At 52.4% G+C, this 13,411-nt stretch overlaps 1 protein-coding gene and 1 long non-coding RNA gene across 16 annotated transcripts in view; one reads left to right on the top strand and one right to left on the bottom strand.

The window, feature by feature from the left end:
• The window catches only part of Ptprf (protein tyrosine phosphatase receptor type F), an 81,922-nt gene extending 78,309 nt beyond the window's left edge, over nucleotides 1-3,613 (bottom strand). For 13 of the 14 annotated variants that reach the window (XM_021644563.2, XM_021644566.2, XM_021644575.2 and 10 more), the window contains exon 1: nucleotides 3,410-3,568. The gene's annotated coding sequence lies outside the window, so the exon portion shown is untranslated. Of the gene's footprint in view, nucleotides 1-3,409 lie in introns of all 14 variants that reach the window. The other variant, XM_021644571.2, reaches the window with a different exon arrangement.
• Nucleotides 1,960-12,885, top strand: LOC132653022 (uncharacterized). Of its 2 annotated transcripts, XR_009590653.1 has the most exons (5): nucleotides 1,960-2,266; nucleotides 4,647-4,809; nucleotides 9,729-9,918; nucleotides 10,696-10,864; nucleotides 10,973-12,885. It is a non-coding gene; the product is annotated as an uncharacterized LOC132653022 (long non-coding RNA). The 2 variants fall into 2 exon arrangements; XR_009590652.1 differs by having other exon boundaries at nucleotides 9,729-10,864.
• The last annotated feature ends 526 nt before the right edge of the window (nucleotides 12,886-13,411 follow it).

The following is a 13,411-nucleotide window of genomic DNA, read 5'->3' as shown; positions in this document are numbered from 1 at the left end:
AGGAGCTCATAATTAATGTCAGCTCTTGGCCACCGTTGACAGCTGTCTTCCCTGAGAGAACAGGGCTCCTAACTCTCATATAACTCCAGGTGTCCTTCTCTGGCCTAGACTCTGTCTTCTTACCAAATTCTCCTGTAGGATCGTGTGCTTTCACCAAAACCCAGATACCTCAAAGATAATAGACCAGGCCTGAGCGCAACACCCACCTAGCCTGCGACTTTCCTTCCCACGCCGCTAGCTCAGGGATTTCAGGGAAGCCTGGCCCCCTTCTTCTTCCTCTCTGTCCATTCTACCATCCACCCAGTCCTGCCAAATGTGCTTTCTCAGTGGGCCTGTGCTCCTCCCCAGCAAGCCACCTTTTTCTCACCTAACTTTCTGCATGGGGCATCCTCCTCAGTTGGAATCCTGTCTCCACCCAAACTTTTCCATAGCCCAGAACCATGTTCTAGTAAAACAATCTGACTATGGCGTGACCCGTGGACTCCACCCGAACTTTAAACCACTGGTCCCTCTGGGTTTTCAGAAGTCACAGGGTACCTCACAAAACATTCAAGGCTCTGTCAGCTGCTGTGTCTCTGAACACATCACAAGTGATAACATCTCTCAATCTTTACTCATATTGTTTAGGTTTTTTTTTTTTGTTTTTTTTTTTTTTTTAATTAACCAATTAACTTGCAGTGCCAGGAACTGAATCCCAGGCCTCAAGCATACTAGGCAAGGGCTCTTCCCCTGCATTAGTTCCAGTGATGCTCCCACTGTTTCAATTTTTTTCCCTCCACCTGCAGCGTCCTTTCTCTTTTTCAACTGGCAAACTCCTACTGATCTGTGTAAGCCCACTTCAGAGAGCCCTTTCCTAGTCTCCTCTGAGACTCACCCATCTCACACTGAACCTGCATCTCTGCCCTGTCTCACAGCTTGGAAACAGTTGCTTTGTACGGCTAGCTGTTCCCACCCCAGAAGCTGCTAAGGGAAAGGCTTCCTTACACAGCTGCTGGTCCCGCAGGAAGCAAGACTGCCAGGACTATAGTGCCTAGCCCTGTGCCCGGCACACAGTCGGAGATCTATAGCAGGTTACTGGATCACTTCTGCATTCCCACAAAGTGATGGCCACTGCTGACTTGCACAGCCACACGGCTCTCTTGGCTTCTCACAGCGGCCCTGGGGCCCACCTACACTTGATTATCAACCCCTTTCTACAGGAGGCTGAACCTGAGAGGTCCCCTCCCCCAAAAGAGGCCTCCTGGCCATATCAAGCTGGAGCACTGAGGTTCAGGTCCGGGGCTACCTCCCCCGCTGAGGACCTCAAACCGACTCTCAGTGCGGGCAGCTGGGAGGAAGTACAGGGAAAGCACAAAACACCAGGGGCAGTGAGTATTCCTTGCTGCACAGCAATACAATTCGCAAGGCAGGTTTCCAGCCAGCCTACCCTTGCTGCAGCACACGCCACCTCCCAGCAAACGGCTCCTCCGGCACCCCAAACTAAACTCTTTTTCCACAGCCCTAAACACACAGCCCTGGACTATGTGTCAGCATTGGCAGGAGGAAAGGAGGGAAGAATCATAATAAAAGTGTCCCCACTGAAGGAAGGGAAGAGGGACACTGTAACGCAAAGAAAACAAAACCATGAAGAAACTGAACTAGAAGGTGCAAGAAAGCGTGTGTACAGGAAGGCCTGAGACTGACTGGGTGTGCAGGATGCACAGGTGTGTTGTGAGGGTGCAAGAACAGGAGGTTTGTGCAGGGGGGGGCCTCCTTCTTGCAGGGAAGGTGAAGCGCCCCAGAAGAAGAGAGGTGAGCTGAAAATGGGAATGAAGGTGGTGGAGCCTATGGGGTGTGTGGCCTGAGCCCTGGCTCAGAATGGTGGTTCTTGAGGAGTCGTTGAAGCCCTAGGCAGATTCACATAATCAGTAAAAACAGGCATTTTCACGCTCCCTGAAGCAAGAGTTAATAAGGAGCCAAACCGAATCCCTCAGATCTCCTGTCAGACCTCTCCTCTGGAGCCTATCAGATTCCTCACGCCTCCCCAAGGATTCCAGACTGGGCCCTTCTTCCCGGAACCGCCACTGCTCTTCCTTCACCGGGCCTCCCACCACAAAACACACTTCCCAATGGTAACCCCTGGCCAAGACCGGCGCCGGGTCACTCGGGATGCCACCCTAGTCCCTTCAGAAGCAGAAGCGGAGCAACCCCTGGTCATCTGGCGTCCCCAGGCCCTGCCTGGCTGCTCTCAGGGTGGTCTTGCCTCCCGTTCCACCGCTTGGGGCAGGTAGGGCTCCCACCTCACCTGCTCCACGTCAGGGGCCCTGGCAGAAGGAGGGGGTGAAGTGGGGAGAAGGGCCAGCCCCTCCCCCTCCCGGGGCAGAAGAACCAGAGGGGCCGCATTCCAGAGAAGTGGGGGAGGGGGCCTGACAGAGGGAATCCAGAGACACCAAGCAGAGAGACACCTAAGGAGGGAGCTACAGAGACACGGAGGCACAGAGGCCCCCGGAAGAAGGAACAGGGAGACCCGGGGAGAGGGAACACGGAGACCTGGGGGGGGGGGAGGGAACACGGAGACCTGGGGAGAGAGGACAGGGAGACCTGGGGAGAGAGAATCCCGTACTCGGGGAGAGAACACGGAGAGCGGGAGGAAAGAAACCCACAGCTGGACACGCTGGGACCGCAGGGAGCGAGATCGGGAGGCAGTGAGCGACACGGGGAGACAGAGACACCTAGGGAAACCGAGGGAGGCGCCGAGAAGAAGAGGCGGGCGCAGAGACTGGGGACCGTGCACACCGGGACGGGACGGGACGGGGCGGGACGCCGGGAGGCGACTGAGTGAACTTTCGGAGCGGGTCCGAGCGCACCCATCCTCCCGGGACGAGCGGCTCGGGGGGCCTCGAGGGCGCCGGTCGGGGTGGGGGTTGGGGCCGCCCGTCCGAGCTCCTCCCCGTCCCCTCCCCGGCCCGTGCTCGGCACGGGGGAGACCAGGGAAAGGGGGGGGGCCCGCTCCCAACTCGCGCCCCGCGCATCCCGGGGCCGCACGTGCGCCCGGGTGCCCGCGAGACCCGGCGTCGGCTGCGGCTCTTCCGCCGGCGGGGAGGGGGCGCCGTGGGACGGGGAGGCGGCCTGGACCCGCCCGGGGCCGGCGGGGGAGGCTGAAGGCCGCCCCCGGAGCGCCACCGCGGCGGGTGGAGAAGCGGGCGCCCACCGGCGCGGGGAAACTTTGCACGGGGGGCGCCGGCTGCGGCTCAGGTGCGGCGGGGGACTCGGCCGAGATCGCGGGCGCGGCAGGTGGGGGCGCGGCCCGGCCTCCGGGCGCCCCCGGGCCCGCCCCCGGCTCGGCTCCGCGGACGCGGGGGCAGGGCGGGGACGGCGCGGAAGGGCCGCGCACCGAGGGGCCCCGAAGGGGGGCTCGGGGGTCACTCACCGCCTCTCCGGGGGCCGTCGGTCTGCATGTCCCCCCCTCGAGCCGCCGAGGCCGCCGCTCCCGGTCCGCCGCCGCCGCCGTCGTCGCCCGCTCCCTCCGCCGCCACCGCCGCCCGAGCCGGAGCTGGAGCCGGAGCCGCCGCCTCTGCCGCCGCCGCCGCCACCGCTCCCGCCGCTCCCGCGCCAGCTCCAGCCGCGCGCGCCCGCCCGCCCGCGCCCGCGTCCCTGCCCCTGCCGTGCGCGTCCCCGGCGCCGCCCCTCCCCTCGTGCACTCTCGCCTGTAGAGGCGTGGAACCGTAGGCCCGGCGAGGCTGCAGACCCAACCCCGAGTCTGCAGCCACTGGAACGCCAGGATTGAGCCCAGACCTCAGCAGTGAGCACGGATCGACCCAAACTCCGACACCAAGTGCAGACCCTCCCAAATCTTCACCCGAGTCTGATGCTGCTCCAGGGTCCCCTGCCCCCAATACACGTGTAAACCTGATACTCAGCCCAGAGCCACCTTTGAACCAGACCCAAATTTGCCTCGCGATCAAAAAAAAAAAAAAAAAAAGTAGTAATTTTATCTGAACCCCGGTAGTGTATTGACTCCGATTACTGATTCTGAATGGTTTCATTACTTTTACCCGACCTAGGCTTGATACTGACAGCGGTCCCAACCTTGTCGGAATGAACTCCGGTATAGACAGACCCTTCATCCCCAAGAAAACCCTAAGCTCTAAGGCAACCGCCTCACACTGTACCCCAATGCTTTCCCGAGTCCGAGTTTCTAAATAAGATCTCACTGGTTTATTTCCATCCCAGACAAGAACATTTCCCGACTGGGATTCTCGATTTTTAAAAAAAGACTCTTATTTATTTCTTTGTGTGTGCGTCTGTGTAGGCGTATGCGTGTGGGGATATGTGTGTGTGCGTGCCTGCATGGGTGTATGCGTGGATGTTTGTGTGTGTGTGCGTTTGCACCAGATGAGTACAGGTACTGGCCTGAGAGGGTTTCGGATCAGGTCGCCTGGAACTGGAGTTGAGGAGAATGTGAGTCACCAGTGTGGGTGCTGGGAACCAGACCTAAGTCCTCTGCCAGAATAAGTGCTTAACTGCTGAGCCATCACTCCAATCCTGGGAGTCTCACTTTCGTTAGCAAAACTAGGACCGGGTCACCCGAGAAGGGGAAACCACACCCTAATACAGACATTAACCTCAATACCCCCTCCTGCCTTTGTGATTATTTATTTCAATAGCCCGATCCAACTCTAACAATCGTGTGCAATCCAAGACAGGCCTGGCTCTGCGGAAGCTCCACACAAGCCTTCATCTCTCCACCGTTCTCCCAGTGCACTCTGACCTGACGTCAACCCCGCCCAGAGGCTGACCACATCCCAGCATCTACACTAATTCCGTCAGGTATAAAGTGATCCCTGGTCTCAAGACCCAGGTCCGGTAATAAACCGCGGCATTGGATTTCGGACTCCTTTTCTACAGCCGTGCCAGCTGAACCTACGCACTCTCATCTGAATTTCGTATTCCTTATATCAAATTCAAATGTCCGTGCCACTGTGTCCAGTGTGTGCAAGGCTGGGGATCTCGCTGAGCTAAAACCAGTACCCTACCTGAAGATTTACCTTCCAAGGTGTACTTACAGGGACCTCACAGTCTCCAAACAAGAGCCAGCCTTGGAACCAAAGCCTCCTGGCCTCTCACACCCAGTCCATGCCCCTACCACTTAGAAAGTCATCCGAGACCACCCTGGCTCTTTTCTGTTTCCAATCCCACACCCTGAGGCTTCAGTGTTAAGGGGAGAGGAGATATTCTCCACTGCCCTGGGTGAGACCCTTGGTGAGAGCTCTGATCTCTCTTAATCTCCTGTGAGTTTAAAATCAGACGAGAAATAAAAACAAGACCCGGGACTGCTGAGGCTCCTAGATTCTGATATCTCACGGTTACCTGCTAGGTTTAGGGATCTGGGTTGAGGGAGTAAGTTCAGGGTAACACCTAATTCACAGCCTGCTTTTGTCTTGGACCTGTATTCACAAGCAGTGCGAGTGCGCCCCCTGGTGTGTGATGAGGCAGTAGGCCTGGCTCCTGGGAATCTGGCTGGGCAATTTGGCCCAGATGACAAATAGATCAAAAATGAATACTCCTAAGGCAGTGGTTTTTCACCCACGGGTAATTTTGTTGTGCTGTGGGAGAGCTGCTGCAATTTTTATGTATCTTTAGATATATTTTGTCTGTTTTTCAGAACTTTGACTGTTTAGTCTCCCAATTTAAAAACGTATAATTTTCGGCCTGCTTTTTGCTGACTTCTGGAAACAGCTCTTTTTCCCTTGGCTTTACTGACCCACACTGGACTCTGTGGCAATTAGCTCTCCAATTACTTTGCTGGGTCTCTTCTTTTCAGGGGCTCTGTCCTGGGCTTCCCTTTCTCCTGCCTCCTCCCACCCCTTAGGCTTCTCGTGAGCCCCAGCTCCTTGTACCAAGCACCTTCTCTATGGCACTTCTCAGTTGTCCCTCAGATAGATAGAATTCCCATCTCAGGTCTGTCCCCATTCATCTCAGGCAAGGCACTCAGTGACTGGTCTAGAAATACAATACAGTTATCCTTCCCAATTGGTCATCAGTCCTGAAGACTTTGTGAAAGAAAGAGACAGACAGACAAGATGAGCTAAGGAGAGACAGACTGACTGATTCTGACTTTTACATTGACCCAACCGAAACTAAACTCGATTATAAACTCTCTTGCTACAGTTCCCCTCAGAGACTTAACATACCTGGAGTGAGCTGTCATGTGTTAAGGGACACTAGGTTACCTATGTGCTTTACAGCCTCCTCTGTATGCGTTTCCCTCATCTAAAACTATAGGTTCTGCAAGGCCAGGAGGGATGAGCCTTCTTCATCCACTGCCGTATTCCGGTGGTCAACAGGGGGCCTGACACTCAGCAGGTGCCCCGTATTTAATACATAAAGCTATTAATATGTTTATTAAAAGAGTGAAGATAATTCTTTTCCTTCTCTTCCTGAGGCCACATGATGAGAGGACAATCTCATGTGGCCAGGCCTAGATAGCATGTAAAGAAGCCAAGGCTCAGGCCAGATTGCCAAACTCTGAGCACAGGGTCCACGTGGGCTGCCCCACTGCCCTGCTCCTAGGCCTGGCGGGGAGGCATGTCCTTGTGCTCATATGTGAAGGCCAAATGATGTCTCGTGGTCGCTTTGTGTCTGCTGTGTTCCAGCCCCAGGGTGCAGGGTGAGGAGAGCACCAGATGTCAGTTCCCATCCACTGTTCACCCTTTGTCCAGAGCCTGGGCCCACTGGATGCCCCTCAAATCATGACGTCAGTCCATCTCTTACTTGGTTGAAATCAAATTACATTCAGCATGGAGTCCCCACCCCCCTGGGTCAGCGGGACTTCCGGTAGCTCTCACAGCTGCCTTACCCTCTCCTTGCTAAAAGTTCAAGAGGTTTGCACAGCTCCCAAAGTTGGTCATCCTGTGCTCCCGAGCCTTGCAGGGAGAGATTTAAAGCAGACACACAAACCACTGACCATCCCAGGCTGTCCGCTCTTCACTGCCCCCATCTCTAAGGCCTCATTTGCCCATCCCCACCCCCTTCATCCCAAGTTCTTTCAAGGCAGATCCTCTTGTCAACCCTTCACAAACGGCAGCCCTTAGTGCTTGGCATTTTCAGTCACCCACAGCCACTTTCCTGGGGGGGGGAGTTAGACAATGCTGTATACCTACCCCCCTGCATCTAGACAGTCGGTTCTCCCGGGATCACAGTGCTGTCCTCTTTCAGATGTCAGGAAGAGCTCAGACGGACAAAACTACCAGGCTGCCAGTTTGCCTTCCCCGGGTACAGATGGGAGAGAAAGTCTGGGTCCCTAGAACACAAAAGCCTGGCTGATGTATCTGCTTCCTTGCCCAGTGAGTCACTAGTGGGGCATGATACAGGAGCTGATTTCTCAATGGAACAAGCTGCCGATGACCTCACCCTAGCAGGACTCTCTAATGTCCTTATCACCAAGTAAAGCCACCCACACCTGCTCCTTCCTGTCCATCCGCATGGTTTCTAGGGGTGCTGTCTAGCAGATGCTGTGCCTCCTTCAGGGCTGTTTCCCTCCCCCACCATTCGTGGATGCCCTCTTTGCTACATCCTGTTCTCCGTCGTGCCCAAGCCTCTCCTGTCCTGAACAAAACTTCGCTCCCTCGGGCCCACACCCCCTCTGGAGTGGGAGAGACTGCTGGGACCACTGCAGGTCAGGTCTGGACGGTCACTCTGTGTGTGTATGATGTGTTTGTACATGGTATGTGTGTGGGTGTAATATCGCTCTGTGTGTGTGTGTTGATGTGTGGATGTGAGTGCAGGTAAGCATATGGAAATCACGGGGCTGCCTCGAGTGCCTGTCCTTGCCTTCCTCCAGTCTGTGACTCTTGTGGTTTGCCACTGTGTATGCCGCGCTAGCTGCCTTGTAAGCTTTTGGAGATTCTCCTGCCCCCACATTTCAGCTCACCACTGAAGATGCATCTGGCATTTATGGGTTCCCCAGTCCCTGTAATGACTACCTGGGATTTGCAAAGTCCAATGGCTGTGCCTCTGTGTTCAGCCTGGTAGATTTCCCAGGAGCCTTGGCTGCTTCCTGCCCCACATTGAGTTACTTCCATGCTCATTACTCAGAAGAGTTCTTTGACCTGGCTGTCTCAATGTCCATCTCTTATAAGTGACATGAATCTCTCTCTCTCTCATCCCTCCATCTTTCCCTGGGTTTCATGTTATCCACAAACTCTCTATACAGCTGAGGATAATGTGGAACTTCTGATCCTATCTCCTGAGTGCTAGGATTACAGACCAGTACCACCAGGACCAGCTTATATGGTTTTGGGGCTCAGACTCCAAGCTTCATCCATCCTGACCAAGCACTCTACTCACTGGGCTACAACCCCCCCCCTTTCTTAGCAACACACACTGGGCCTTGTCCTCATCCTCTGCTACACCTTGCTGCCTCATCCAATTCTTCTGCTGGTGACCCTTGCTCTCTGCCAATGCATCAAGTCTCTCCTTCCTCCCTTCTTCTCCATGACCAATTTAAGTTCCAAAACCTAACACTTAATGACACACTCTTGTCAATCCTCCAAGCTCCATTGCCTCTCCACCTTTTCATCATGTCTGGCTGGCAAAAAGCCAGCTCTAAATGAGCCCTCCTGCCTTCTTCTATCTTTGCTAAAGCAACCCAGTGACACTGATTTTGTTTTGTTCCTGAAGGAGTGAATTAGTGAATTAAATGCATGCAACAGAGAGGGATGGGGAGAGGGAGAGGGAGAGAGAGCACCTAGCTTCATGGGAGGCAGGAATACCAGCGATGTGCCCAAGGGCCCACACTCCATGGCCAGAAGAGTACATGTAGGGTCAGCTTCCCCAAGAGACAACAGCACTACCATGTGGGTTCCCATCCCTTGGGGATCCTGGTCTTTTGTGGAAAATGCGGTGGAACCTAGGGAAACAGGCAACACAGGTGAAGGGATTCAGAGAGGAGGAAGGCCTCCTGAAGCTGCACAGGTACTTTATGCTCACAGGGGCTCCCTATACCCTGGCACCTCCATCCAAAGACTCAGTGGGGACCAACTGAAGGGGAGCCTGGTTCCTAATAACCCCCACAGTGCCAAGAACTTCCTCTCACTAATGCCTTACTTTCCTCTTCTGTGAGAGGGGATAAAACTGCAGAATGGGAAGCCGGACACAAAACCATGTTTGTAAAGCACTTAATCAGGGCGCAGCCTATGTTCTAGAGTGTAGAAGCTATTTGATGATTTTTAGAATTAGCATAATCAAGCTTCTAATAGCATCAGCTTGGAGAAGCATTTACAGGCTCATTTCACCCGGTCTCAGACTGAATAACCCTCTACCCTCCAACAAGAGCCCAGTTTCCATCCCCTTCAACCTCCTTTGGCACATCCCCTATCCTCATCTAACTCTACTCTTCCTTCCCTTATGTGTGAAACTCTCAGGCTCCTTCACGCAGGTTTCCCTCCAGTTCCCGCCTAACCAAGGAAGCGGGAACCATTCCCAGGGAGGCTGCTGCCTGCCTACAGTCACAGAGCAGAGGCTGGGCAGTGCCTTCTAGCTCCCAAAGCCACTCCCCAATCATTATTCCTGCGGCCTCCAGGAAAAGCCCTGATGGCTCCAGCCTCCTGCCATCTGGCTCACACAATTCCTTCATTCAACCAAGATTTATGGAGTCTCAGTCTCTCTCTCCCTCTGCCTCCTCCCTCTCTCCCTCCCTTCGTCCCTTTCTCCCTTCCTCCCTCCATCTCTTCTCATCTCTTTTCAAGGTAAACTGGCAAACACCTGTATTTCCGGCCCTCGGGAATGAAGCAAGATGATCGTGAGTTTGGAGCCAGCCTGGAAACATAATGAGATCCCATCTCAAACAAGCAAGCAAATGAGCCCGGTGAAAGTGCAGGCTCGGATGATGGCCCTCGGTGATGGTCTTGCGGAGAATAAAGGTGATGCGGTGAAGAGGTAGGAGCTGCTAGGACTCAGGGAACGGAGCAGCGTTTTCTGGAGATGGGACATCTTCAAGTTCCAGGTGCTGACCAACATCAAGAGAGGTGATCCCTGCCAAAAAGGTTTGGCTCGTGACTGGAATATATTCGTTACAAATTACACTTTAAAACTTTCACACAGGGGCAGCTGAGAAGGTAAAAGCACTTGCTGGGAGAGAACGGATTCCTGAAAGGTGTCCTCTGACCTCCATATGTGTGAAGTGGCATACATACACCTCCCCCAACATCCACACATGCCAAAAAAAAACCACATTGGGGAGGTTACCTTTCCCCAGTGCAGGTGGGTTTCATCTAACTTAAACAGGGAAGTGGAAGTCTTTCTTCTACGTCTTTATGAATTCATTTTATATAAAACAGTAGCAGCGTAGAATGTGGGTGTTCTCTTTGCCACCTCACAGCGTGAGTTGTGAACAAAAAAGCCCGTGTACACACTTAGAAGGACGACTAAGCAGCACCGAGCATGAACTGAGCATGGGAACTTTTTACAAAGACAAGCAGGGTCTTCTTGATAGTCCTCTCGCCAAAGAAGACCCAGTTTGACGCTCCGCTTGAGCTGCGCCATCAGGAAGCGCGTCACCCCTGTATGGCTACCCTAAGCCGGATCACCTCTCTTGATCAGCATCTTGAGCCTGAAGATGTTCCCTCTCCAGATTGAACCTGCGGCTTCCAGAAAGCATTCTACCAACTGAGCTACACTCCAGACCCCGATCATGTAACCTGAATCTTGGTGTAGACAGGACATGGCGTCGGGGTACTAACTAAGACTTCCCGGAGGACAAAGAGAAAAGAATCTCAAGTCAGCTGAGGCTGGATATGGTGGTGGTGCCTGACACATACCTGTGACGCCAGCAGTTGGAGGTGAAGACTGGAGGATTGTCACAAGTTGGAGGCCAGCCTCGACGGTATAGCAAAAGTCTGTTTTAAAACCACAAGAAGGGTTGGGGGAGACACTGTCTGTAGTCTCCTGTCTTCTTTTTATTATAATTAAATTTCCGTATTTATTTGAACAGGGTGGGGAGATGCCTAAGTGTACTTTGGGAGCCAGAGGACACCTTGCCGGGATTGGATCTCTTCTGGAGTTGCCTCTCCTCCTTCCACCCTTTCAGTTCCAGGGGCTGAACAAAGGTCGTCAGGGTTGACGCAAACCCCTTTATCTGCCCAGCCTTCTCACCCTTCCCTTCCCATCCTCTTTCAATCCTACAGTCTTTCAGCCCTCCCCAATCCCACAACACGGAGGTTTTCATTTTCAGGAAACTCTTTCCTAGCTCATGTAGCTCAGACCTGTAATCTTAGCACTTGAGAGCCTGAGGCAGGAGGATTGCCATCGTAGGCCATCTAGGAAACTCTAAGCCAGCGTGTCTACGGAGCAAGATCCTGTTTGTAACAAAATTCCTTCCTTCCCTGTCAGGCCTCCCTCAGGCCCTTCCATTTTCCCAGCCACTTCTCCAGGTCATTTCTACAGGGTACATGTGAAAACTGAGTAATGCTAGGACTGGAACTGCTTCTCAAAGAGTTTCCTAGTAGGGAAGGGTGCTGCTCCACCACGTAAGCTTTGAGTGGGTGCAGGCTCACCAGAGAGGACTGTTTCTTTTCAATGCTTATTGTTCTTACTGGCTTCTTTATTCAAACTGCTAAATAAAATACTTTCATATTTGTAGCTCAAAGACAGACATTACTTTTTCAGTCTAGTACATTCTAAAGCTATAGTGAGAAGGGAAATAATTCCTTAACTGCCTCCTAATTAGCAGTGTGTCTTCCCTATTCCCCGAGAATCAGTAAATCCGATTATTGTGGCAAGGGTAGATGTCTGTTCCTTTCTTGATCCCCTTTGGGGTTTGTTTGAATAAGAATATGGTTGTAGTCCCTTTAATGGCTTTGCAATGATGTTCGCAAGAGAGGCCTTGATGGTTTGATTTTAGGAAGCCTCAATTACATTTTTGCCAAAGGCTAATATCAATTTGGGAATGATATATTCTCCCAGTTAAATAAAATTAAAGATAAGTGTATGAAGACACAGAAAAAAAAAAAAAAAAAGAATACAAGGACAGTAAGCAAGAGAGCGTGGGTCTAAGGACAAGCTTACAAATCAATGGGACCGAACTCAGAGTCTAGGAAGAAGCCTTTATATTTATGGCCAATTGATTTTTTACAAAGGTGCCAAGGCAATTTGGTGTGGAAAAGACGGTCTTTTTTAACAAATGGCTCCCAGAAAACTGGATACTTACATGCAAAAATGTGAATCTAGACTCAGGCCAGAATCCACAGAGTCAGACACCACACAAGAACCAAACCTACAAAGCCATTAGGAAATACAAGATCGAGTTTCCAGGACTCTGATTAGGCAAAGAGCTCCCAGATCTGACAACAAAAGCACAATAATGAAGAAAATAGATCTTAGACAGTCTAAGATTAAAAAAAAAAAAAAACAAAAACAAAAACAAAAAAACAAAACAACAACAACAACAACAACAAACCACTGTCAGCTGGATGGGCGTGGTGACATGAGCCTTTAATCTTAATACTTGGGAGGCAGGAGCAGGCAGAGCTCTGTGCATTTGAGGCCCGGTTTGGTCTACAGAGTGAGTTTCAGGCCAGCCCGAGCTACACAGTGATACCCTGTCTAAGAGAAGAAAAAGGATAGTTAGCCTCACCATTAGTCATCAGATAAATGCAAAGCATGGGGACTGGGGGCTTTTGCTCAGTACAACAATTGTCTTGTATGCACAGCTCTGCATGCAACCCTTGGGGGCACAGTGAAAAAGAAAGAGTGTGAATCAAAACCACAGTGAGCCGGCACTTCATGCCTCCCAGAACGGTTCTGATCAATACGACAGGCAATAGCAGGCATTGATGAGGCTGTTGAGACGCCGGAGCCTTCCTCATGCTTAGAGCTTATGGGAATGGAAAACGCTACGGCACTGTGAAGGGCCGCTTGTCAGGTTTGTAATATAATTCTGCCATGTGACCCTGCAGTGCTCTTATAGGCGTTTGCTCCAGAGAAATCAAAGCAGATGCCTATAGCGGGATTGGCACAACGATGCTCAGAACGCAGGCGGCTGTAACGGCACAAAGTTGTAACAGCCCACATGTTTATGATTCCGTGAATCACTAAACAAAACGTAGCACACCCAGAGAGCACTGCACTCTTCAGCAATAAAAGGGACGGGCGATGGGCAAATGATGGCGACAGGGGAACCCGAAGAGCACACTCTGTGGAAGAGACAGGGTGTAAAAGATGTATTGTGGGCTTGGGATATGGATATATGTACAGCTCAGCAGGCAAAGCCTAGCAGGTGATAGACCCTGGGTTCACCTCCTCAAGAAAAAAAAATTAAATCAAGGGGGTGTCCGGTGAGGTGGCTTAGCAGGTAAAGGTACTAGCTGCTAACACTGGCAACCTGAGTTGATCCCTGGGTCCCACAAGATGGAGGAACAGAACTGAGACCCGC

This window comes from Meriones unguiculatus, chromosome 3 (genome assembly GCF_030254825.1).
Source record: "Meriones unguiculatus strain TT.TT164.6M chromosome 3, Bangor_MerUng_6.1, whole genome shotgun sequence".
NCBI lineage: Eukaryota > Metazoa > Chordata > Mammalia > Rodentia > Muridae > Meriones > Meriones unguiculatus.
The sequence above is the reverse complement of the archived record's forward strand: the minus strand, read 5'-3'. Positions and strand labels throughout refer to the sequence as shown.